Raw genomic sequence first — 26,753 nt, forward strand, 5'->3', positions numbered from 1 at the left:
ATGAAATAATTATGTATTGATGTGCAAAACTACTGGATAAGTCTTATTAACCGAACACAATACAAGTTAGGTATTTACACGAAGAATATAATACGATTTGTTACGTTCATTAAGAACTTAAGTAGATCTGAATATATTCTTATCCAACAATAATTTATGGTGTGCGTAAGTAGATAATTCACATGTTCAGGGTCTGCAAAAGCCGATCGTAGACCTTCGCGAAGGTCTAGGGGCCATTCGAAGAGAGTTACGGTACTAAGCCCGTAGGGCTTATAGATTTGCGTGGAGGTAGATCTAGGGAATAAAAAAGACATCACACTGATGTATGGATGTAAAAAATTGGTTCCAGCATCTCCCCATACTACTTTGGGTGAGATTCCATTCCGCACTATGTGGGGTGATGTTGAAAGGGCCAGTAGTGTATGGTTTTGTTTGGCGCAATTAACTCTGAACCTGGGTTAGGACCCACTAAGCCAACAACTAGCAACTTTCATCCACAAGTTACAACCACACATGGCATCAATGCTACTCATGATGGCCTTTCTCAACTCCTTGACATACCTCCTCTATGCCATTTCTTTTTTACGCTACTACCTTTGAGACAGTTGAACCTAAACAGTCGTAAAATGCCTCCACCAATAGGTCGATTACAAAAAATTGGATGGATAAATAGTATCGTACTAACACATTATAGTAGAAATCCATTCTCAATAATGTACTTTACTCCCTGAGTTAATTTCTCATAGGATTCCATATTCTGGGTCCTCCTGTGATAGATTTAGGGTCAGTCTTGCTCTGACATCAAAATATTTGAGCATTATCTACCCTAATTACCACTCAAGTGAATCTTTTTTTTAGACATAAAAAAGTTATAATTATATTTATCAATGCTAAGTTAGTAATTGTTAATACTCTTGCTTTGACATGAATTAACAAATTGAGATGTGAAGTGGAGAAATTAATAGTTAAGGGTTTCCATAAGTTTTGGTGGTAGTAATCACTAGTAAGTCTACATATTCATCGTTCTACTCCTACATAACCATTGAGGAAAACATAAATAATGGTCTAAAGTAATTTTACAAAGTATATTTATTTAAATCTTATTTAAATTATGATGGAAAGTAACTCATGGTAAATATATTTATTACCTAAACTATTGTCAAAGATTTTATTTTTGGATGGTTTTAATGCAAAGTTTAAGGATAAAATATTACGACAAAATATCTAAAAGTTAGGCAGGAATATCTCAGTCATATCCATAAATTATGCCATAAAATATGTGAGGTAATTATCCATAACACTTTTTTGTGCAAAGGTTACATTAAGACTTTCAAGTTATAGTCCAATCAAATATATACAAATAAAAACGAACTCATTCCAACCGGCTAGATTTATTACATGCTTAAAGGTTTTAAACCTTAACGTGCACACTTTATTGAAAAAACTAATAACAAGAAACACAAATTTTTTACTCTCAAAGGGGGAACACCATTAAGCCGTAAGCAGACTCTTTAAAACAATTATCAGTGTGCTCGCCTCCCATGTGGTTTCACATGGTCGTGGCTCCCATCTACCATGGAATGCATGGAACGTGTGTGGGGTGTGGTCAACTTTATTTTAGTGGGAATATTTTAAAATCTAGTGAAGGTTCAATAATTGATTTGTTCCCCTCTTTAAGAGTTTGGATTTTTATCAAAATTGCAATCCAGTTAAATTTAACTAACCAACTTTCCGAGACTGGATTCCTATCAACTCGGGGTGCTTCCTGCCCCAAATTCCACTTTTGTTTCCACTGAATTCATCAACCCCATTTTACTCATTTTGAATTTCAATGTGGACATCGTTGAAACTTAACCTTCACAAATCAACCACAACCCTTTTAATTTTATTATTAGAGATGTTCAAAATAAAAATAAAAATAAAAATTGGGTTACCTACAAGATTGCCTAGGAGGCTCATCGCATTATGGAAAATGCTTTCACACAAACACATTTAACATGGAGGAAAAAGTTGTGATGATTAAAAGGGGAAGGACAAACCAAGTTTGTTGTGAAATTATTGTTTATCTTGTCTCGAGATAGTAATTGAAATTAATTTGGGAAGAAATTATATATAATTTTTATTCATGATATTAAGTTGTTATTTATTTTTTATTTGGAAGTATTTTGGATAAATATATATAGAATGCTTGATATTTCTAAGTAAAGTTTACAGATATGGAGATTGAAACCAATTTGGACCATCATGTTACATAATTTTTCTTTAGGATATTCAACTCTTGTTTATTTTTCCTTTGGGAGTATTTTGGAGAAGAATATACAAAATGCATGATATATCCAACTAAACTTTGTAGTTGGATTCAATCCACCGACTTCTTAGTTTTTAGAGTTTGTACGCACATGATTTAGCAGAACAATGACACAAATAAAAAAATGTGAGTGCACAAGAATTTACATGGTAAAATCCTAATGATTTGTTAAGGAAACATCCACGAACAAGGAAAACAGATCTTATTGTAGGAGAAATATTACAATGAGGCTTTCACATATATTCTGGTCATCTCTTGGAATTATAAATAAAGTAGACAATGTTACAATAGTTTAGTAACTATCTTTAGGTTCATAAACTACCCTGGTTAGAATAACCACAACTATATTTAAAACAATAAATTTAGTTTTGCATTTTACTTTAATTAATTTTTGTCATATTATAACAATCTCCACTTGGACAAAAAATTTCCTCATTCCTTGCCAAAGTCCTATCACCTTTTTTACAAGCAAGAGAAGCCAAACACCACTGTAGCTTCTCTATCAACACTGGTTTTGTAAATATGTATGCACATTTTTCTTGAGTGTGGACATTTTTACGATCAATTCCACCTCCATCGATAACCTATCTTAGAAAATGGTACTTATATAATCAGTATGTTTGGTCTTCCTATGATAAGTTGGATTTGTATCCAATTGTATAACATTTGACTATAAAAAATACAGTGACATTGTACTGCATTCTCCCAAGTTCACCTAGAATACCCTTCAACCAAATTGTCTCTTTTCATGCATGTGAAATATAAATCTACTCTAACTCTATGGTGGATAAATCCAATGTTTATTTAAGCTTTGATATCCAGCTGATAGATACCCCTGCAAGAGTAAAAACATATCTTGAAGTAGGGCTTCTTTTGTCCAAATCACTTGTAAAATCCAAATCAACATATCCATAGACATAATAATTACAACTGCGAAAGGTGATACACTAATCATTAAGGCTTTTAAGATACTGAAGCACCCACTTTGCTGCAAACCAATTCCTTTTTTCCTGGATTTTCCATGAACCTACTGACAACACCCAATGCATGTGAAATATCTAGTCTAGCATAAACTATCAGATATATCATACTTCCTACTATATTATCATATAATACATGAGACATATAATCCTTTTCATCTTCATTACTAAGACATAAACTTGAGGAAATATTAAAATGGGAAGTGAAAGGGATAGTAATAGTTTCAGATAGTTCATCTTGAATTTCACACGTATTTTTTCTATATACTTCTGCCATGAAAATTGGAGTTGAACATTTTTATTATCTCTGTGTATTTCAATGGCCAATATATGTTTTGCATCTTATAGATCCTTAATATCAAACATCCTAGCAATCTGAGCATTCAACCTATTGATTTGTTCCATGCTTTTACTTGCAATGAGTATATCATCAACATAAAAAAATAAGATAATGAATATGTTATTCAAAACTTCAAAGTACAAAATGATCACACTGCCCTTCTAGTATAATTATGGCTCACTATGAAAGAATAATACCTTTTATACCATTGTGTTGGTGACTACTTCAGAGCATACAATGATTTATTGAGATTGCAAACTAATCTTTCATTTTAATGTTGCATAAAAACTTCTAGTTGTTCCATACAAATATCCTCATCTGAATCTCCATACAAGAACTTTGTTTCGACATCTATTTTCTATAAATCCAAATCAAGCGAAGCAACTAGTGCCAACACAATACAAACAAATACAAGTTTAACAATTGGAAAACACATTCCATGGAAATCTATACCTTCCATTTCAGATTAACCTTTTGTGACTAGTCTAACCTTATACATGTCAATATTACCATTAAAAACATTTACAAATTGAAAATCCTTTTACATCCAACAACCTTTCTATCTTTCGGAAGTTCTACTGGATACCAAGTTGTGTCTCTCTTAGGAATCCATTTCTTCTTTCATTGTTGCCATACGTTTAGAATTATTGATATTTTCTACTACTTCTTGATAACGATAAGGTTTTCCATCATCAGTAACCAAAGCAACAAATGAAGTGAAATCAATATAACTTTTAAGAAATTTCCATTCTTGTGTAGATATTCTCGGTGTTGGTTTTGGACTTTAAAAATGTTCTTGAATTTCTTCAACATCTACAACTTCTTTATCAACAAAAGTTTCTTCTTATAGATGGTTTAGTCTCAAACTGGATCTGTTAATTTGGTGCATGTTCCTATAACTGTTTCTATTTCAAAACACATTCTGCATGATCTGATTTAATAAGACAATATTCATCTTATATCACATCTCTGCTAGTGACGATTTTGTGGGAAGTATGATACCAAAACCTATATCTCTTAGCAATATCATCATAACCAACAAAAATGTATTTCTTTGATTCATGGTCCAAGTTAAAAGGATGATTCTTAGGAGTAAGAGCATACACATCACCAAAATAAAAAATAAAATAAAAAATCAACCAATCACAAGGATGACTTATCCATACTTCTTTGAGAATTTTGTAGTTTATTACAATGGATTTTGATTGATTCACCTGATAATAAACAATACTAAATGTTTCTTCCCACAACTCTTGCTAGAAATTGCCATTTCTTGGCACGCTCCTTGCTCTTTCAGGAAAAGTCATGTTCATGGCTTCTTCCACACCATTTTTCTTATAAGTATTGATTGTCTTTTTTTGTCTCATAATCCCAACTTCATTGTGGTATTCTTCAAAATATAAAGAAATGAACTTGGCTTCATGATCCATTCATAAACGTTTGATTGATCTACTAGCTATTTTCTTTACCATAGTTCTAAATTGTTTAAAAGTTTTAAATACATTGTCTTTTATTTTTAATACATAAACCCATATTGTTCTAGATAAATCATATATAAATGACATAAAACATAGCAATCCTATGAAAGAAACTATAGGGGATTCCCCCCAAACATAAGAATAAAGATAATCAAGCATTCATTTACTAACATGGCTACATGCTTTAAATTTATGTCTATAGTGTTTTCGAAATATACAATGTTTGCATAAGCTTCAATTCAAATATTTCAAGTTTGGAAGTAGCTTACAATTTATCAATATATGTAGTCCCTTATTTCTCATATGATCCAATTGTTGATGCCATAAATGAGTGGATTTTCCTACCTCCTTAGATGCAACTATTTCTTCATTGATCTGAGTATTTCCATCTAGCTTGTAAAGGTTCCATATATTAGTAGCCTTCATGACCACTAAAGTGCCCTTGGACACTTTCAATGCTCCATCTTGACTCGCCCACTTATAACCACCAAAATCCAATGCTTTGAAATAAATTATAATTTTATTTAATTCAGGTACATGTATCATATCTTTTAATGTTCTCACAATACCATGAAATATCTTGATTTTGATACTCTCAATCCTAAAAATATTATGGGATATATTATTACCCATTAGGATGAATCCAACACCAAAAACTTCATATGTTGATTATTTATTTATTTATTTCTATTTTTTATGTGTACACATATAATGAGATGCACCAGGATCTAATAACCAATATTCATGATATTTAGGAATATTACAAATTGAAAATTACCTTATTGATCATACCTTAACCTCATTCAATCGAATTTTCCTCCCTTTCTGAACCTTGATTGGTTTCTTGTCTCTTCCAACAATGTTTCTTGAGATGTCCTAATTTTTTACAGAATCAACATCTCTTCTTGCATTTTGATTTCGATCTAGATGGATCTTTTGATTTATATCCTATTTCTCTAGAAAAACCTCTAACCTACATTAATTCTGGTGTTGAGGTTTTAATGTTTGGTTTCCTCCTCACCTCTTTAGACAATAGATATTAAACAATAACATCAAATTCAAGAGTCTCCATTATGCTTAAGTTGATGGAGGCTATAAAATGGTCTCAAGATTCAACCAGTGAACACAACGTTGTAATCTTTTCCATAAAGTTTAACATATATACTATTTAAATGATAAAACAAGAGTATTAAACATAGTCAATTGATTTGTACTTTTTTTACCTTCTTTCATTTTCAAATTATACAACTATCTCTTTAAGTTGATCAAGTTCATCAAGTATTTCCTCAATTCTAGCTTGTTCCATAAGAATTTTTTTGTTACTTCTTTGATGTAACTGATGAGCCCCAATTTTTGGTACAATTTGGGCTCATTTGGCCTACTTGCTCTGCTCAAACCATTCATTTTTTTATTGCTTATGCATTCATTTCTTGGTTTATTCGTGTTGTTTGTAGGAAGAAGGGTAGGCATTCTATCCACGTGACTAATTCATGATGATTTCAGGTTTTGGCATTAAAAGGGAGCAAAGACTACGAAAAAGGAGACAAAGAGACAATGAGGTGGCACTGTTGTTTTTTAGGAGAGGATTTCCACAGTTTTGGGGACCTTCCTCGTGATTCCCACCATAGCTCTGAGCTCCAATCCATCTCCCCACCGAGCTTAGAGGCAGCCAACTGTTCTACAGTAACAACAGTTATAAATGTTCTACAGGAACAGCAGTTATGACTGTCCTACATGATCAGCAGTTTAAACTTCAGTTGGACAGCCGAGCTCCTCAAATCAAGGACACCTGTTGGATGATCGTTTTGCATAAATACTGAGGCCGTAGCCTTGGCTAGAAGCTTTTTGAACTTTGGTATTACTCTTGTAATTGGGAAGTACGAGCTACAGCTCGGTTTTTTTGTTCCTTTTGTAAGCCAATTTTGGCATGTCATCAGACATTCATTTATGAATAAAGGCAGGCAGATTTTGATCTCATTCTGAGTTTCTAAGGGAGCTATAGCTCTCAGGTTAGGGCCCAACCTGAGAGCAATAGATCTCCTCGGTGTTGTAATGTTGTTGCATTTCATTCCAGCACTTTGAGTTTTTACTTTAACATGCAATTCGAGTTTACAGTTTGTTAATTTAGTCTTTTTCATGAGCTTAGATAGGATTAGTTTATGGTGATTTTCTTTCAGTTGCTTACGTTCGATAGGAGGATAGTTATAAATTATTGGAGCTCCAGCAAAAAGGTTGTAAAGGCTCACTGCCATCTCTATTAGGGATTGGGGTGCAGTGCATAACCAACCACCAAAAAGAAACGCAGTTCTTCTCACTTCCATGCAAGCTGCAACATAGACATTTTCGTTGAAGATCCATCCATGCACTTTCAAAATTGAACCATACTTCTACATTTCACTTCCATGCATGAGTTTCATTTCTAGGTTTTCCATTGCTGTTCATAGGTTTCATGGCACAATTATCATAGGTTAATGAGTTTCTCGTTTTTTGGTGCATAAGTCATTTGTTTCATTTACGCTGCTCCTTATCACTCCACTTCCTTCTTCTTCTTGATCTCTCCTCAATCCACCTACTCAGTCCCCGTCCAACTCATTTACCCTCCAACTCATCCATTATTCACTTAGCTCCATTTACTTACACTTTCGTTGATCCCATCCTTCCAACCATCAACCCACTGCATTCACTCTTCCTCCCTCTGATTTTTCTGCTCCTGAGCCATCACCAGCTCCATCTCCATCTCACCTATCCTCCCACACCACTCCAACACTCCACCATCTCCCAAAACTTCCACGGCCAAACATCCTGTAGAATTGCACAGACTTCCTGTAGAAACCCCTGAGTTTCCTGTAGGATCCCCTGCAGACTTCCTGTAGAAACCTGCAAACTCGGTTGCTGAGCATCCGAACGTGGTAGGCTTCTGTGGACTGATGCTAGAGACCCTCTGGGACCTCCCCTAGCCATCCTGACCTTGCCCATGGTTTCCTTCCATTCAAACCGCCCCTGCACAACCAAACCCTAATCAAAAGCATCATCACAATAAATCCAACCACTTAATGAAAAAATACAAAAACATGTCTTTTGAGATGCAAGTAGCTTAGATGCATGTATTTCAGTTCACTGCAAGTAATGGCATCATTGGTAGAAGTTTCATTCACAGTTTTGCATTGTAAGGGTCTAGCTAGTCAAATTAGGGTTTACTAGGGTTTTCATGCTTTGTTGGCTTTCAGTTTCTTTTTGCAATTAGACTAGTCTCCTTTGAGTTAGCTTTCGTCCATCATTCATAAAGCTTCTTCTGTGAGCCTATAGAAGTTGGCTTGAGCCCTAGCGGACTTGTGCCAGCTGACCAAGTGACAGTTGCGACAAGAGCTCCAGTATTGTAGCAATAATGCTACAACTCCTGGAGCTTCCTGTCTCTTAATTTTATCAACCCGGTAGTTCTACAAACTTGGAAGCGATGGTGCTGTATGCACAAGTACTAGCTCTTGTCGCAGTTGTCACTTGGTCAGCTGGCACAAGTCCGCTAGGGCTCAAGCCAACTTCTATAGGCTCACAGAAGAAGCTTTATGAATGATGGATGGAAGCTAACTCAAAGGAGACTAGTCTAATTTCAAAAAGAAACTGAAAGCCAACAAAGCATGAAAACCCTAGTAAACCCTAATTTGACTAGCTAGACCCTTACAATGCAAAACTATGAATGAAACTTCTACCAATAATGCCATTACTTGCAGTGAACTGAAATACATGTATCTAAGCTACTTGCATCTGAAAAGACATGTTTTTGTATTTTTTCATTAAGTGGTTGGATTTATTGTGATGATGCTTTTGATTAGGGTTTGGTTGTGCAGGGGCGGTTTGAATGGAAGGAAAGCATGGGCAAGGTCAGGATGGCTAGGGGAGGTCCCAAAGGGTCTCTACCATCAGTCCATAGAAGCCTACCACGTTCGGATGCTCAACAACCGAGTTTGCAGGTTTCTACAGGAAGTCTGCAGGGGATCCTACAGGAAACTCAGGGGTTTCTACAGGAAGTCTATGCAATTCTACAGGATGTTTGGCCGTGGAAGTTTTGGGAGATGGTGGAGTGTTGGAGTGGTGTGGGAGGATAGGTGAGACGGAGATGGAGCTGGTGATGGCTCAGGAGCAGAAAAATAAGAGGGAGGAAGAGTGAATGCAGTGGATTGATGGTTGGAAGGATGGGATCAACGAAAGTGTAAGTAAATGGAGCTAAGTGAATAATGGATGAGTTGGAGGGTAAATGAGTTGGACGGGGGCTGAGTAGGTGGATTGAGGAGAGATCAAGAAGAAGAAGGAAGTGGAGTGATAAGGAGCAGCGTAAATGAAACAAATGACTTATGCACCAAAAAACGAGAAACTCATTAACCTATGATAACTGTGCCATGAAACCTATGAGCAGCAATGGAAAACCCAGAAATGAAACTCACGCATGGAAGTGAAATGTAGAAGTATGGTTCAATGTCGAAAGTGCATGGATGGATCTTCAACGAAAATGTCTATGTCGCAGCTTGCATGGAAGTGAGAAGAACTGCGTTTCTTTTTGGTGGTTGGTTATGGAATGCACCCCAATCCCTAACAGAGATGGCAGTGAGCCTTTACAACCTTTTTGCTGGAGCTCCAATAATTTATAACTATCCTCCTATCGAACTTAAGCAACTGAAAGCAAATCACCATAAACTAATCCTATCTAAGCTCATGAAAAAGACTAAATTAACAAACTGTAAACTCGAATTGCATGTTAAAGTAAAAACTCAAAGTGCTGGAACGAAATGCATCAACATTACAACACCGATGAGATCTATTGCTCTCAGGTTGGGCCCTAACTTGAGAGCTATAGCTCCCTTAGAAACTCAAAATGAGATCAAAATCTGCCTGCCTTTATTCATAAACGAAAGTCTGATGACATGCCAAAATTGGCTTACAAAAGGAACAAAAAAATCGAGCTGTAGCTCGTACTTCCCAATTACAAGAGTAATACCAAAGTTCAAAAAGCCTCTATCCAAGGCTACAACCTCAGTATTTATGTAAAATGATCATCCAACAGGTGTCCTTGATTTGAGGAGCTCGGCTGTCCAACTGAAGTTTAAACTGCTGATCTTGTAGGACAATCATAACTGCTGTTCTTGTAGAACAGTTATAACTGTTGTTCCTGTAGAACAGTTGGCTGCCTCTAAGCTCGGTGGGGAGATGGATTGGAGCTCGGAGCTATGGTGGGAATCACGAGGAAGGTCCCCAAAACTGTGGACATCCTCTCCTAAAAACCAGCAGTGCCACCTCATTGTCTCTTTGTCTCCTTTTTCGTAGTCTTTGCTCCCTTTTAATGCCAAAACCTGAAATCATCATGAATTAGTCACGTGGATAGAATGCCTATGCTTCTTCCTACAAACAACACGAATAAACCAAGAAATGAATGCATAAGCAATAAAAAAAATGAATGGTTTGAGCAGAGCAAGTAGGCCAAATGAGCCCAAATTGTACCAAAAATTGGGGCTCATCAGTAACATACACCCTACTATCCCTAACCCATACTAAAGTTAGGAGGTAGTTACTATGATGATCCAAAATCCAAGGTTCAATGATGGAAATCGGGTCATAAAATTTCTTATTTTTCAACTATCTTGAAACTAGAAACAAATGATTCCATCGCGTTCACCTTGCTAAGACCTTTTTGGAGATATAAATATTGTCGTGATCCAACTTACAAATCAAATGATAAGGCCATTTCAAGTTAGCCCCATTAAACCTGCCACATCAGTGGTTTCCCTGTGTGTCACCCCTATGGCATCTTGCGTGGTGCCTACATTGATTCTCTACCACCATGGATGGATCCACATGGTATAAGCATGCTTGTGTAGATTTGGTAGTAGACCAATTTCACCGAAAACAAGTGTGACATTGGCCAGAGATTTCACCCCTACTTGGCCAACTAGTTAACAGGCTCGACCAAGTTACCAGCTTGATCGAATTAATCTAAGGGTTCCACATTGAGAGAGAGTCAGGGTTGGCCCTCACCACAAGTAACTACCTTGCACACATAGCTACAGTCCTAACTTTTCTGACCTCTGACCTCAAAATTTCCCGACCAAGCAGTCACACCTATCTATGTTATCGGTTCTAAATCTTCACTTGTGGGCCTCACCTGACTAGTTCAACTTCACTTCTTTGTTGAGGTGCAAGCTCACACCAAGTTGCATATTTTGACCAACTTTCCGAACCCTTAACCTGGAGGGTCTCACAAGAAAAACCTAGTCCATTTTTAAGGATTTAAACACTTCAAAAAATTTCCATTTTTTTCCTATTCTAGCATATGCCTGTAACACTCATTTGACGACCATTTCTCAGTGCTTGCATCTAATTCAATGCTAGCCCTCCTAATATTATATGTTCTTGTCCCGGCCTGGAAATATGCATAAATATATATATACTCAAATAAACATAGTGATACTTCTTCTAAGGCCTCAGCCTGACCCTTTAATGCATATATAGATATACCTATATAAAAAAGGTTATGCTACCTAGGATTTATGGTTTATAAAACAAGGCCTAGTAGCTGTTATTTTGATAAAATCATTCATAAGGAAAAATTCTACCCATTTTTAATTACTCAGGAAATTTACTTATTTCTCGACGTTGCACGACTAGGAAGAGTCAATTGAAAATGATCCAACCAATTGAATTAGCTCGACTAGATAAGACTATTTGAGATGACCTAAACTAGTCAACTTACCTTGAATAGAAAAGACCATTCAAATGACTCAAACTAGTCGATTTACCTCTACTAATAAGACCATTTGAGAAACTCATACCTATCAACTTACCTTGACTAACAAGACCAATCGAAGCAATCCAACTAGTTGACTCACTTGACTACATAAGACTAGTCAAAGCCTTTTCCTTGGTCGACTACAATGAATGTGTTCCATGCTCTTCAAGACCTTTGTCATATGTTGACCACTTTATACACGTAAGTGAAAACCAAGCCACAACCTCATCATTTCGTGACCTCAAATGACTAGTGTAATAACAATTTGGGTCCTCCCACAATGGGCCCCATGCTAGCTATCAATCATTGATGTGGATGTTTGTCACCTTTTAAACCACATACATGACACAACTTGTCGACTCAACTCAACCCTCAACCGACCATAGAATTCGAGTACCTTTGGATTGACCTATAGTGAAAATATGTCATATTCCTCACCATTGACTTATGCCTTATATTCTAAACATTCGACAATGTAATAACCATCAAGTTAGACCATCATTGACTTGAACTTCTTGTTGACAAGATTACCCATTGAGGGAATTCGCACACACTCTTCCATCTTATTCAAACTACATTCCACAGTCACATAGGGCCAACATTGAGTTCTGTGTTTCATGAACGTGTTAGCTTAACAAAAAGGCCTTGAGACCCCTTATAACTGATGGGCCTCTAAATTAGACATAAATTAAGGCCCATGCCTCTAAATTAAACATAAATTAAAGCCTATGACCATCCTTCAGCACATTGAACCTCTCTTTCTACATTAGATAATGTATTTTTAACTTTAATATATTCATTAGGAAGATTTATGAATAATTGCATATTTTTGCCTAATATTATTTATTTTTGTGGAATATTATGAGAATATTGGGAAGATTATGAAGATTTGGAGGAGGAGATAATTTAGGGACTTGTTCCCTACTATAGGAGGATCAATAAAAAATAATAAATCAACAAGATATTATTGAATTATGGCACATATTATAGAACTCCAATGATTGAGAAAATCTAGGAATATGTTCCCTGCCATTTAATGCAGATTCCTACTATTAGGACCAGATCCACTAATTAAGGGATTTTCGTGGGGAAAGCTTCCTCCTTTCACAGAGAATGATTCCTAATAATTTTTTATAAGTACCAAGTCACAATTTTCTCTAGGGAAAGATTTTCATTAGTGTTCTTGTGGAGAGAACTCATATTTCGGCAACTCCATTGTATTTTCTTATAGGGATGTAATTGTATTGATGAAATAATGAAGATTGGTGTCATGTTCAGCTTCTAAATATTGTTCTCCTCCATATGTCTCTGATTTTCCTTGGGCTTGGCCATCCCAGGATCCTCAAAGCCCTTTTGTATCATTTTCTTTCCTTCTTTTCACTTCTTATTCACATGCATCTCTTGTTTTTATTTCTTTCTACCTCTGCATTCAATATTAATGATTTATTGATGTAGGATTGAGTTAAATGGTTAATGTAAGTTCTTTTGAAGGATCAAAAGCATCATTTCATCCTTGGAAAATATTTGGAAGGTCATAGTAATCATTGAGCTACTTGGATTAGCTTTCTTATTCCCAAATCTAGATTTCTGGAACTCCTTTGTGGCAAAGAACACTACTTCTATTTTTTAGAGCATGCTAACGAGCTTCAATCAAGTTGGTTCCACTTGCATTAGATCACAAAAACATTCTAGTTCATAACAAAAATTACTCCATTACATTTTCACTTGATTAGGTTAGGCTTTTATAGATTTACTAGCTCACTAGTTCTCGAATTTCTAGATTTTCGACTAGTAATTTTGTGCTATTTTTTAGCATGGGTTAACAAAGGTCTTTTTGAGTGATTCCACCTAGAATGGGGACCTAAGACATCCTAGTCAATAAAAAAAAAATTCCCATCCAAGTCGGATTTGATTTCCTTGGTCATTCAATGAATTATAATTTCGTATAGTAAATTTGTAACATCTTGTAGTAAATCAGGGGATCCTGTAGGAAATCCTGTAGCATCCTGTAGGAAAGCCTGTTTTGAGCCAGAATTGAGAAAAATCATCATTGAAGCTGGGATTAGGAAAATACTTGACCTCCATGCCATTAAGACCATTTTAAACCTCTTTCTCCACACTTGTCTACCCTGCCAAAGTTCAAGGAAAGATTAGCATTTGCATTTATAAAGCAAAAAGATTTTAAAAATGAGTTCTTTTATATTTACACATGCACACAACAGTTAGTAATCTCTAGATCAGATTTCATGCTCAATTAGTTTAAATCATTACATGTGATAAATAAGGTTAAGATAGGTTTCTTTTACATTTAGTTCACGATCTTTATGCAATTAGAATAAGTTTCTTTCCTTGTACTTTCTTTCTTTCAATAGGTTAAGGTTCCATTTCGAACATTTCATTTTCTGCAATTAGTTTAGGATTTTATTTTAGTACATGCACTCCATTACATCATGACAACAAATGAAGGACACATTGTATGGTGTACATATAGTCCTAATACCTCTTAAGTTTTTACAAGCCTTGAGTTGAGAATTAAAGTCAATAGCCTTGGGAGTTGCAACATTCTTGTTGCAATACCGAGGGTCATCACTTTTTGGCGTCGTTGCCGGGGAGGTGTCAAAGTATGCATTGTTTTATTCCCGAGTTGGTTCATTTCTTTTTACTTTTTGCAAAAACAAAAAATATTTGCATTAATCATTTTTCATTTAAAAAATAGAAAAGTTCATTTCATTAGTGTTTTCATTCAATCATAAAAATAAAAATAAAAAATCTCCAACACCAACCCACCCCCACATTTGATCACGTGGTGCAGTAAGAGCCACATCACCATTCAGTTTTGTAGGTAGAAGAAGAAGATGGCAAAGAACGTAGAAGAAATGGATGGATATTATGACAATGAGGAAGATGCTCTTGGATTTCCCATTCAAGATACTGATATCAATGTGCACATGAAGAACATTCCTCCATATTTTCTTCCAAAATTTCATGGTCTTAAATTGTTCATGAGTTTAGGGACTAATTCAATAAGATCATGGAATGATATGCAAAAGATATTTCTAGAAAAATATAAAGATCATGATCTCAAATAAGAAATATTTAGAATGAATCAAATAGAAGATGAGAGTCTAGGGGATCTAATAGAGAGGTTCGCGTACAATGTTAAGAGGGAAAAACTACATCATTTAGGATCCAACACACTGAAAACCCTCTTAATTAGAACACTTAGGGATGAGTGGATTGATCTCCTTGATCTCATGAGTAGAGGTGATGTATACGAATTATCATTTGATGAAAATTTTGAAACATGAAAACACATATCAAGAGGAAGGGAAAGAGTAAGTCAATTAGCATCAAGATTGGGAAGTCAAGCTAAACTTGGAAATTTGTTTGATGACTTTAAAACATGAATTCTTAACAATCTAACAAAACAAGTAGAAATGTTAAGAATGCAAGATGAAGAAAAAGAAGATGTTTATATTTGTGTTGTCCATGCAAAATCACAAGATGTTAAACATTGTCCATCACTACCAAGGTTGAAGGAAGTTTACCAAGAGGACAATGGAGCAAGTCAATTGCTAATGCGGATATGTTATGTAGCTCCAAGAGGACCATGGTAGCCTAGTCAACCTAATATGATACAAGAGCCTAATTCACAATTTCAATGTTATTCATATCGACCTCAAAGTAATTGGAACACACAATTTGCTTGGCAACATTGGCCATCTCAACCCCAAAACCAATCTTGGCAACAAGGTTGGCAAGGAACTTATGGGAGCCATCCACAATATCCTCATTATTTTCCTCAACATCCTCCATTCCCAACTCTATGTTATCCCTACCATTCACCTCCACCACAAACACAACCCCAATCACATCCATCTCAAATATACACTCCCACTCAACTACCTGTACCACCATTTCCAAACCCATATAATGAAGTAGCTCAGCCCACTTACAATGCTGAGGTACAACACTTCTAAATATATCCTTTTGATCTCAATGGTATTCATCATAGCTCAGGAAGAACATTACAAAAAAGTGATTCCCTTGATGCCAATGAAGGACAACATGTAGAAGAAGAAGATTCAAAAGAGAAGATCAAAGAACCATGGGCTGCATTTGATGCAGAGTAGACAACAAAACTAGAGATTGATAAGGCTCCCTCATGGTTACTGTTAGCTTTGTTGGTGTTTGGCCCAAAAATGGATCTAAAACACTCCCAAAGTCTTCAAAAGTGCTTAAGATCATCCAAAGATCGAAAAAAGCGAGGGAGGAGAGCCCTTGGAAGGGCAGAAATGCACTATCGAGAGGCTAAAACACTTCAAAATCATGAAAAAACCATGTATCGGAGGCTTAAACTCAAGAATTCACAGCAGTCGTTAGATCTGGTCGATCAACAGCCCAGATCTAAGTGGCAAATCGCAAATTAGCAAGTAGAGAGGACTTCGGGTTGGACGAAAGACACCGTCGATCAGTGATCCCCGATGATCGGATCGATAGTTGCAATCGACGATCGTAAATAGTGGAAATCGTCGCAAGACACTGCCAATCAGTGATCACTGATGATCGAATCAATGGGTCGCAATTGGTGGAGGCGAGTCGGTGGTTATCAGCGCAGACAGTATGCAATGATTGATCGCGATTGGTGATTCAATGTTGACCATTGATCGCGCGGTCAGAACGATGGCCCACATCGTATCGGTAGATCGCAATCGGGAAAACCAAGGGGTGCAGCATTTACATGTATATGTGCACGATGCGATAAGACCCGAACCCGATGGGTTTTAGAAGCAAAATGTATAATCTTTCAAATCTGCCAAAGCCAATTTTCAATGTATTTTTGTATGTTTTCATTGTTTAAATGAAATACAAAGGAACCTTGAGGTAGTGCGATAGTGATGAAACCCAAACCCAATGGGTTTCCCGAATAAAATTGTATATTATTTGAAGTCCGGGGAAAGCCATTTTCCATGTAATTTCGGTGATTTACGTATTTCACAATACAAAGGAAATACGCAGGGAACGGGCCGAATGTGACTTGCGATAACCCGAAGGGTGGACCCAATAGAGGAATTAATCATTTTTTAGGACTGTTGAAATCCGAAAGAAACAGAAATGGGTGGGCTTTTTCAGTATTGCATCATTTCTTTGTTTATAATAGAAAGCAATCATTGTTTGCATTTCAAAGGGAAAACAGAGGCCTGAGGATCCTTTCCACCTCATAGCATAATCCACGAGACAGTTTGCCAGGAAAGTGTTGAGGGCCCCGAAATTGGGTCGACAACAAGGGGGATACCCACCCGGTCCGGAACCTGGTTGGCGGCTCATTGCCCGTTTGGAGTAGCGGGTCCGACTGGGGGTAATGGGACCAGTTTCCCAATGTGAAGGGTGTGCGTGTGTGTGTAGAGTTTGATGGTATTGATTTAAAGGTTTTTCTAAACTAGTCTTAATTCTAACTGCTAAACTAACTCTATACTAATGTAATCTAATGAAGAAAAACAATACAGCTAATCTATGCTAGCCCGGGGTGTTTTCTTTTGTTATGCGATCTAGAAAGATTTCAAACAACAGCTGGTAATAAAGATCATTCAGCTATTATCAGAATATAAATCAATAAAGATAAACCACTCTGCATAAGAAGTTAGGCAGAACAGTTGTAAACAACATATCGCATAATTAGTTATTCATATGTCAAGCATAAATACATGACTCCACCGTACAGAAGTGCCAAATGGTAATACACACATTCATACAGTAACATATAAAGAACTCAGCTGCATATCACTTTAGGAATACTAGCAGAATTTAGTCAAGAGATAAAAGTACCATTTATGACTGACTTCACTAATAAACTTCAAGCAATAATGATTTATTTCTACTTGTTCTAATATATGCTAAGAGTACAGAAGTACAACATCAGTAACAGACATTAAAATGCAAACATAAATAAATCTCGATCCATCCATTCATCAAAAACCTCCTCAGAGGGTGCAGAAGTGCATGTTCTGAGGACAAGTTTTTTGACAGATTTCCGGACCCTTCTCCAAATGCCATGAGAAGGGTTAAATACTACTAACTAATTAATCTTAATTACACGAATTTAGGGAAACGGCTTCAAATCACCGCCCTTTACTAAAAGCAAATTTATTTCTAAAACTAAAATCTAATTTCTGACCGTTTCTGTATATTCTCCTTAGTGCTGTAAACAGTGCAACGTTTGCCTGGGAAGAGTCGGCTGGTTGCCTTCTTCTTTCGCTCGAGAGATAAAAGTGGAAATAACAAGAGCTGGCACCTCCTTCTGACATACCAGAAGATATTTTCGAAAACCTTTCCCTAGCTCGGTGTATTCGCTGCGTATATACTTAGCACAACCCAGGTTCTTCTCGAACTGATTTTGCTGTTGCTATTTTGGTTTCTGGTCGTGCGAATGACTGAGTGAGTTAGGAGTCGTGCTGTATGGACAATTCCCTGTGTCGAGAATTTCTTTCGTTCTTTGTTCCAGGCTTTTCTGGAGCGTCCTCCTTCTCTTGCGCTTCTTTCTCTGCTTTACCAAGTCTGAGCTTCAGGATCTTTTGCAAACACGCTGCTTTTGTGCGCCTTTGACTCTTCGGCTTCGACAGTCTAATTTCATCAGTGCCGGTTAGCTGATAGTCTGGAATCCGCGGTCCTGCTGCATGCAGCATCCATTTGCAGAGGCATCTTTTCTCTGTTATCTGATTGGCGCTTTCCCCTTTTCCTTAGATGTTTCCTGCATATAGATTTATATCAGTTGCGTGTCTTGCAGTCTACGCAAAGAAGAAGGGAAAATGAAAAGATTGACATGAAAGCATTAAATTCTAATGAATGCATAATCCTAACATTCATCATGACTTGACTCTTCGGAAAATGCGATGCAATCATTTCTGGATACTCAAGCATGCGGTCATTAATTTCATTTAAGGTGCGCGCTTAATATTGGGTCTATCGGGTATGTCGGAGAATTCTTGCGATGAGTCTTTTCATATCGCAGATCGTAGATCGCTGATCGCGGTTCACTGATATCGCAGATCGCTGACATTGCAGATCGCAGATATCATTCAACGGTTTATGCTTCTTAGTGCGACGTTTGCGATGTGCGATGTCCCATATCGGCGATCGGTGTTTCCTTAAGCTCTTCTTTTTAAGAGCGCTTGGAATGCATACGATGCGATGAAATTCGTGTCGCTCTTTCGCAGTTTTTCTTTTCGCGCTTGGGGGATGCCTCAGTCTTTCCTTGCGATTTAAGGCTTAGGGAGAAAAATACAAAAATTTTAACAAAGTATTTTTTGGATTTTTTGTTCAGGGTCCCCCCCTTTGCTTGATGTTATGGATAACATCAAGCAAAGAGGGGGGGGTGTTGGTGACCACAAAAATGGCGATTTACTGTGAAGAACCAGTTATCTCTGCTCGTTCTATTGCACTTTCACTTCCAAAACAGAAAAAATTTCATATATCTAAATTTTGTTATGGACGGATAGAGTATTACCCCTTATCCTGTCAATGATGTTTCGTCACAACTTTTATTTCATTCCGATTGTTTGCTTCGTTTGGGTTATTTCTTGTATTTACACCAGAAATTACTCGGTCTTTTCAAAGATAAAATAAGGTCTTCTCTGCATACTGGCTTTGTAAAATATGCTCATTTGTCGTAGGTAGAGCCTTTGCTGCCCGCAAGCGTCCATAGCCTTGACAGGGTTACCATGTTATCCAGTAATGATCCTTTTTCCTGCTTGAGGTCATTTACAACATTCCAGAGAAAAAAATCCTTTCGACCCTTTTTCTTTCTTTCTTAATTTTTTATTCTCTAAAGAAAAATGTCTTGGTTTGGTGGCCAAATTATGACATAGTCATTCACTTGATTTACACTTTTGTTGAACAAGTTGGCTCGTGATGAGACCCCTTGTCTTTTGATTGCAACAATCTTGAGTCGTTGCCCTGTTTTGGTAGACAGTATTGGCAAAGTCAGCAAGTTATAATATCTGTGATCATGATAAGCCAGCTCGTGATGAGACCTGTTATTCTTTGAGATATGGTGTTTTCTTGGATTGTTTCTCTGGATGTTGCGATTTTCCTTAGCAGGGAGGAAGTCATTGTTTTTCCTTAAGAAAGCTCTGGATGACAATAATAGAGTTTAAAAACAACAGTTTTGCAGAGAATACTTATTTTATTATTGATGATACCTTTCATTGTGTTGGCGTAAAACAATTTTTTGCCAAAAGTTACTTTCATCCCAGATTTTTTGAGGTTGAAACTAACATCATATTCAGGCTAAAGTTAACTCTATCTGTCAATAGTAAAAGCCAGATTTTTCGAAAAGTTTTGCTATTTATACAAGTGAAATCAAAATCTGATAGAGAAATGGTATGTTCCTTCATGAATACTATTTATGATCATTCACAACCAACCTTATTTATAAGAAATGAAAAACTAAAATAAAACTAAAATTATCCTACAAAAATAGAAGAGTGACCTTCTATGGGAAATACATTTTGAGAATTTGTCCATTCACAGGCAGAGAATCTTTCCTCCCTGTTAAGTCCTGCAACACAAAAGTCGATGGGCCTATGAACTCTACAATCTGAAAAGGACCAAGCCATAGCTTCTGGAATTTCGTATGTTTTCCCTTTTCTTCATGAGCCTTATCCCACTTCAAAACTAAATCTCCGATCTGAAATTTTTTTCTGGTCATTATGTTCGAGTCAAAAGAGGATTTTATTAGCGCTTGGTGGTGAGCATGGGTTTTCTTAGCCTGTTCTCGTTGTTCTTCTAGCTTGATTATTTCCATTTGTCTTAGTTGTAAGGAGGAAGTAGATACTTCATCAATGTATTGTACTAAGGACAAGGAGGGAATGACTAAGTGAGTAGGAAGGACTGCTTCTCTCCCGTAAACTAAATTAAAGGGAGAAGTGCCAATAGAGGCTTTCTTTGTAATTCTGTCTGCCCATAAGGCGTTTACCAGTGCTTTGTGCCAATTCTTTTGGTTTTGGTCCACTGTCTTTTTAATAATCCTGATTAGGTTCTTGTTTGTCGATTCAGCCAACCCATTACCTTGTGGATAGTAGTTGGCGGAATACTTCAGTTTGAACCCTCTTTTGAGCACGAACTCAATCATGGTATTTCCAGAAAAATATGAAGCATTATCAAATAGTAAGGCCGTTGGCAATCCAAACCTAGTGATGATAAACTGATCTATGAATTCAATAATGTTTTCAGAATTAGCTGTCTTGAGAGGAAACGCCTCTACCCATTTAGTAAAATAGTCAGTTGCTGTGAGGATATACCTATGCTGTTTAGAGGAGTGAGGAACGATCTCACCTATTATGTCCAGGCCCCATTGACTGAACGGTTGTTCGATGTTAACTGGCTGCAGTGGCATGGATGACTTCTTTTGTTTTCCTGCAGCAGTCTGGCAGACCTGGCATTTCCTTATGTGATTGTACGAGTCTTTGAACAGCGTGGGCCAGTGATATCCTGCACGTAAGACTTTATGTGCAGTGGCTTCTCCAGCATAGTGTCCACCTGTTGGTCCATCGTGGAGTTCCTGCAAAACCTTTTCGGCTTCAGTTTTCTCAAGACATCTAAGAAGCACAGAATCATAATTTCTTTTAAACAGGACATCATTTACGAGCTGGTATTGTTTAGCTTTCAATCTCAGGGCTCTCTTCTTGGTGTGGTCCAGGTGAAATGGAGCATACCCGTTCTTAAGGAAATAAATGGTGTCAGCATATAATGATTCTGCGTCGTTTAGGCTTACCTCATACGCGTGTACCTCTTCAGACGAGTTTTAGGTATTTTTGATGCTCCAGCTAACATCTTGCAGAAGCCTTGACCTCTTACGATGTGTGTTGGCTTGATCTCCAGGTCGTATTCTTGTAAGGCGGTGATCCAATTCGCTCTCTTTTCGCCCACATCCTTCTGTATCAGGAGGTTTCTTACCGCTGGAAACGGTACTATGACTTTGGTATGGGCCTTTAGCAAGAAAGGTCTGAAATATTTGATCACTTTGAAAACGGCGTATGCCTATTTCTCTACGTCCGAATAATTGAGTTCAACACCTTGTAAGTTTGAGCTAAAAAATGCGATTGGAGCTTCCACCTTTTCTTGATTCGCTTGAGTCAAAATTGCAACATAAGAATTCTCTGAGGCAAACCTGTATAAGACAAAAGGTTCTGAAAAATTTGGGGTTTCTAAAGATGGAGCGTTGATGATGGCTTGTTTGATTAATTTAAACGCTTCGTGCTCGTCTAGACCCCATTTAAAGTTTGAATTCTTTTTTATCATTTTTTGTAAAGGAGAAATAATACGTGAAAAATCTGGGACAAACCTTTTCACAAAATTGATCTGTCCTAGGAAAGATTTCATGGTATTTTTGTTATGGGGAATGGGTATCTCGGAAATTTCCTTGATCCTGTCAGGTTCAATGTGAATGCCAGATTTGGACACTATGAATCCTAGCAATTTACCTTCACTCAACGCGAAAAAATATTTCTTCGGGTTAAGCGAGATCCCATACCTTAAACATCTTTGAAAGATTTGCTTCAAATCTTTGAGATGGTTGCTTCTGTTCTTGGAGTACACAGTTATATCATCCAGGTAAATCACTACCGACTTATTGACTAAACCTTTAAATGCAATGTCCATGGCTCTCTGAAAAGTAGTGCCGGCGTTGATCAGACCGAATGGCATCTTCCGATACGCGTAGGTACCCCATTTGGTTTGGAAGGTGGTTTTTAACTAATCATCCGGGTGTACCAGCACTTGATTATATCCTGAAAATCCGTCCAGGAAAGACATTAACTCGGAGCCTGCTACTACCTGTAATATTTGCTCCATCGGTTGGAGGGGAAAGTTGTCTTTCTGACAGGCTTTGTTGAGATTCCAGAAGTCGATGCAGATTCTAATATCTCTGTTTTTCTTCCTAACAGGTACCATATTGGATACCCATTTGGAATGTCTGATCGGGAAGATTATTCTGGCTCTCAACAACTTATTCAGCTCAGTTTTTATCTGATTTTCCAAGTTGGGGTGGATTTTTCTGAGCTTCTGTTGGACAGGTTTCTCGTTGTCAATCATAGGGATAGTGTGTTGAATGATAGAAGTGTTGTAAGTTTTCAGCTCGTCATAATTCCAGGCGAAGACGTTTTTGTACTGTCGTAGAAGACAGATATATGCTGATTTTTCTTCGGGGGCTAGGCCTTGGCCTAGATTAACGTTTTGCGGCTTCTCATCGGTTCCTAGGTTCACTTATTCGTAGTTCAGAGTTGAACTGTAGAGCTTGGCATTAGCTGACCTTTGGAACCGACTTTTTAAGTCATATAAGTCTTCTAGTTTGACCACCGATTTGGGTATAGCATTATCAGTGCTATTTTGTTGTATTTGGTGATCATGACAGTCTTCGTCAATTATCTGGTTTGAGTAGGATCCTTCAGAGGTGAGGAAACTTACGATGTCTGGGTCGTCGTTGAATACCCTCCAGTTGGTGATGTTGTCAGGGATGGACAGTTTAAAAATTAACTCTATCGAGAATCTATCTGGACTAAAGTCTTCGGAGGGAATGAGTCTGGAGGCTACGTTAGCTAACAGGTCTGCGCTTGCATTTTGGAGTCTCGGGACTGACGAAATATTGAATGCTATGAAATGTGCAGTGAGATCTTGAACTAACGATTGATAGTGCTTCAAATGACTTGACAGGCAGTGTATGGTGTTACGTACCTGTTTGACGACGATCTCGGAATCTCCAAAGACTTGGGGATACTTGACGTTCAATCCGATTGCTTTGTATAGGCCTTGCACCAAGGCCTCGTATTCTGCTGTGTTGTTCGTGCAATCGAACTCGAGTCTGCATGTAAGCATAGTCTTATTTCCGTCTGGGATAATTAGAATGCATCCTGCTCCTGCTCCCTCGTTGGACTTAGAGCCATCAAAATATAATTTCCAAAATAAAGATGTATTTACAGGGTTATCTAAAAAACTAACACATTTTGAATCATCAGTCTGGGAAAAGTTTTCTACTTGGGACAAAACTGAATTTTCCAAATAAGGTGATATGTGAGCATTGAAATTTCCGAGGAAAGAATCTACCGAGTAGTTGCCTATGATGCTGCTGTTGTATGCTATGGCTTCATTCTCTCCTTCCAAATCCGTCACTATGTATTTATGGTGCAACTCTCGTTCAACCTTTATTTGATTTGGTTTCCCGTTGGAGGGTAACCACATGTGCGACCAGTCGGTTGAAAAGTATCCGTGGAGTTTCTCGGACCAGTCCCTGCTAAGAATCAAACCATAAAATTCAGGGATATCAGCCACTAGAATGTAGATAACCTAGCATACCTTGGGGTTAGACGAAAGTCTTATGGTCACTTGGTTAAGTTCACCTATCACTTCGACTTGCAATTGATCAAGTTGAACTATGCGCACTGCGGATTTTTGCGGTTGAACATTCAGTTTGGCACATATTGACCTGGGTAAAATATTGGTTAAGGCACCAGAATCAACCAAGCAGTTGTGCACGTTTCTATTAAAGATTTCATAAGTGAGGAGGAAAGGAGGAGTATGAGATCTAGATCTTCCTCCAATCAAAGCGATGTCACTCGGATCGATTTTATTGATCGTGTTGACCGGAGGTCTTCCTATATGGTGGGAAGCTACAGCTGTAGGTAAAGGTGTAGTAGGCGCGGCATGTAACTCTTTCATCATGATTTTCTGTTGGTGTTTCAATTTGCTCAACTCGTACAGAGTGATATTAGCCCTAGTCTTTTTCATGTCATCGATGATGTTATACTCCATTTCATCCGACACTATCAGTGTTCTTGATGGAGGCGTTTGATCTGATTGGACTGGGCTAAATTGGGTCGCTTTAGCAGTTGTTTTCTTGTTGCGACCTTTCCTTTTGCTGCAGGGCTTGCGCCCTTCTGTTTGGGGTGAGTTTGGGGAGGATCAAGTTGATTTTTGCTTCGTGTGCTAACCGGAAATGCTTCTTGATCTTCTTCTTGTGGGAGGATGAAATCCCACATTCCTTGCAGTTCCACCACTTCTTCATCGTCGGTCTATGTTTCGATGGTGCTCTCTTCTTCTTCTTCTTCAGATTCAACGTTTGAGACCACATTGGGTGGCTTCGTCTCCATGGGAGGATTTCTTTTAAAATTCCTAAAAGGCTTTCTTGGGGACGATTTTGCTACTTGTTTTCTTATGTCAATCATCTCATTAGACATGGCTTTTAATACCTTTTGTAATCCTTCCATATCGAAAGGATCTTTCGTTTGCTTCTTCTTGGTGTCTTCTTTGAAAGAGATTTTCTTAGATTTACGTTCTTCGATTGCAGATCTCTTTTCTAGGGCTACTACGCGTTTTTCAACTGCTAACGCCTCAGTCAAATTTTCAACTAAGGTTGTCTTGCTTGGCCTATCTACAAAGATGGCCAAGTTTGAAGGTAAGGCCGTGATGTACCATTCACATCTCACTTCCTCGCTGGGTTGGGAAGCAGCGGGGATTTTGTTGAGGATCTTGTTGAACTGTAAGTTAAAATCTTTAATGGGTTCCCTACCCTTAGCTTTGAGTTTGGATAAATCGTTGATCAGTGTCGTTGTCGATCTATCATCACCGAATTTGGTAAGAAATTGATTTTGAAAACTGTCCCAGCTCGTGATAGATCCGGAGGGCAGCAAAAAATACCATGACCCGACTGTCCCTTGCATTGTATAGGGAAAAAGTCAGACCACGGCATATTCATTTGTAACTCCGTTGAGATTAACAGAAAGCATGAAATTATTGATATGTTCTTCAGCTAGCATTCCTGTTTCTGGATTGAACTTCGGTAGCCATTTCTCAGGATGGGCGGGGATTGGACTTAGGGGTGGAGGCATTAAAACCGCCCCAAGATTGTTCCATGGAGACTGGGCCATCGCTGAGTTGCTAGTTAACAAAAGTGTAGAAGGTGATTTCTGATGTTGAGAAGATGGAGATATTATGATCTTCGATGATTGCGGAGGAAGGGTTGTGGAAGATGGATGGGTGATTTGAGGTGAAGATGTGGATGGTTGACTTCGCGGAGAGGGAGTTGAAATGGACGAAAGAGTCTCTCTGTCAGACTCTGGAAGTGCTTTCCTTGCTCTTTTCCTAGTGGGGAGAGGCATTTCAGTTGGCTGGATGCCAAACCTTTCACTCTTCAATCTGCTCAGGGGATGAGCAGGATTGTACTGCGAAGTCACGCTGCCTTTAGATTTATCAGACTTCTGAGTAAAAATGGAGAATCCCTGGAGTTTATGGATCAAAGTTTGAATTTCAGGGGGATCAATGATAAGTTGGTCTGATGTATTACAGTGTGTAGCAGCGGTGGATGCCCAAGCAACCTCTAGTTCCGAGTTTAATCGTACCAGAGAAGTCGAGGAAGTTGGTGAGGGTGATTTGCTCTTAGAATGGTATTTCGATTTTTAATTATGCGCCATTCATAGCTCAGGCCCTCCTTCTATCGCCAGAAATGTTGAGGGCCCCGAAATCGGGTCGACAACAAGGGGGATACCCACCCGGTCCGGAACCTGGTTGGCGGCTCCTTGCCCGTTTGGAGTAGCGGGTCCGACTGGGGGTAATTGGACCAGTTTCCAAATGTGAAGGGTGTGCGTGTGTGTGTGTAGAGTTTGATGGTATTGATTTAAAGGTTTTTCTAAACTAGTCTTAATTCTAACTGCTAAACTAACTCTATACAAATGTAATCTAATGAATAAAAACAATACATCTAATCTACGCTAGCCTGGGGTGTTTTCTTTTGTTATGCGATCTAGAAAGATTTCAAACAACAGCTGGTAATAAAGATCATTCAGCTATTATCAGAATATAAATCAATAAAGATAAACCACTC

This window comes from Pinus tabuliformis, chromosome 9, assembly GCF_031772625.1.
Source record: "Pinus tabuliformis cultivar Carrire ecotype Pingquan chromosome 9, CPIR1, whole genome shotgun sequence".
Lineage (NCBI taxonomy): Eukaryota > Viridiplantae > Streptophyta > Pinopsida > Pinales > Pinaceae > Pinus > Pinus tabuliformis.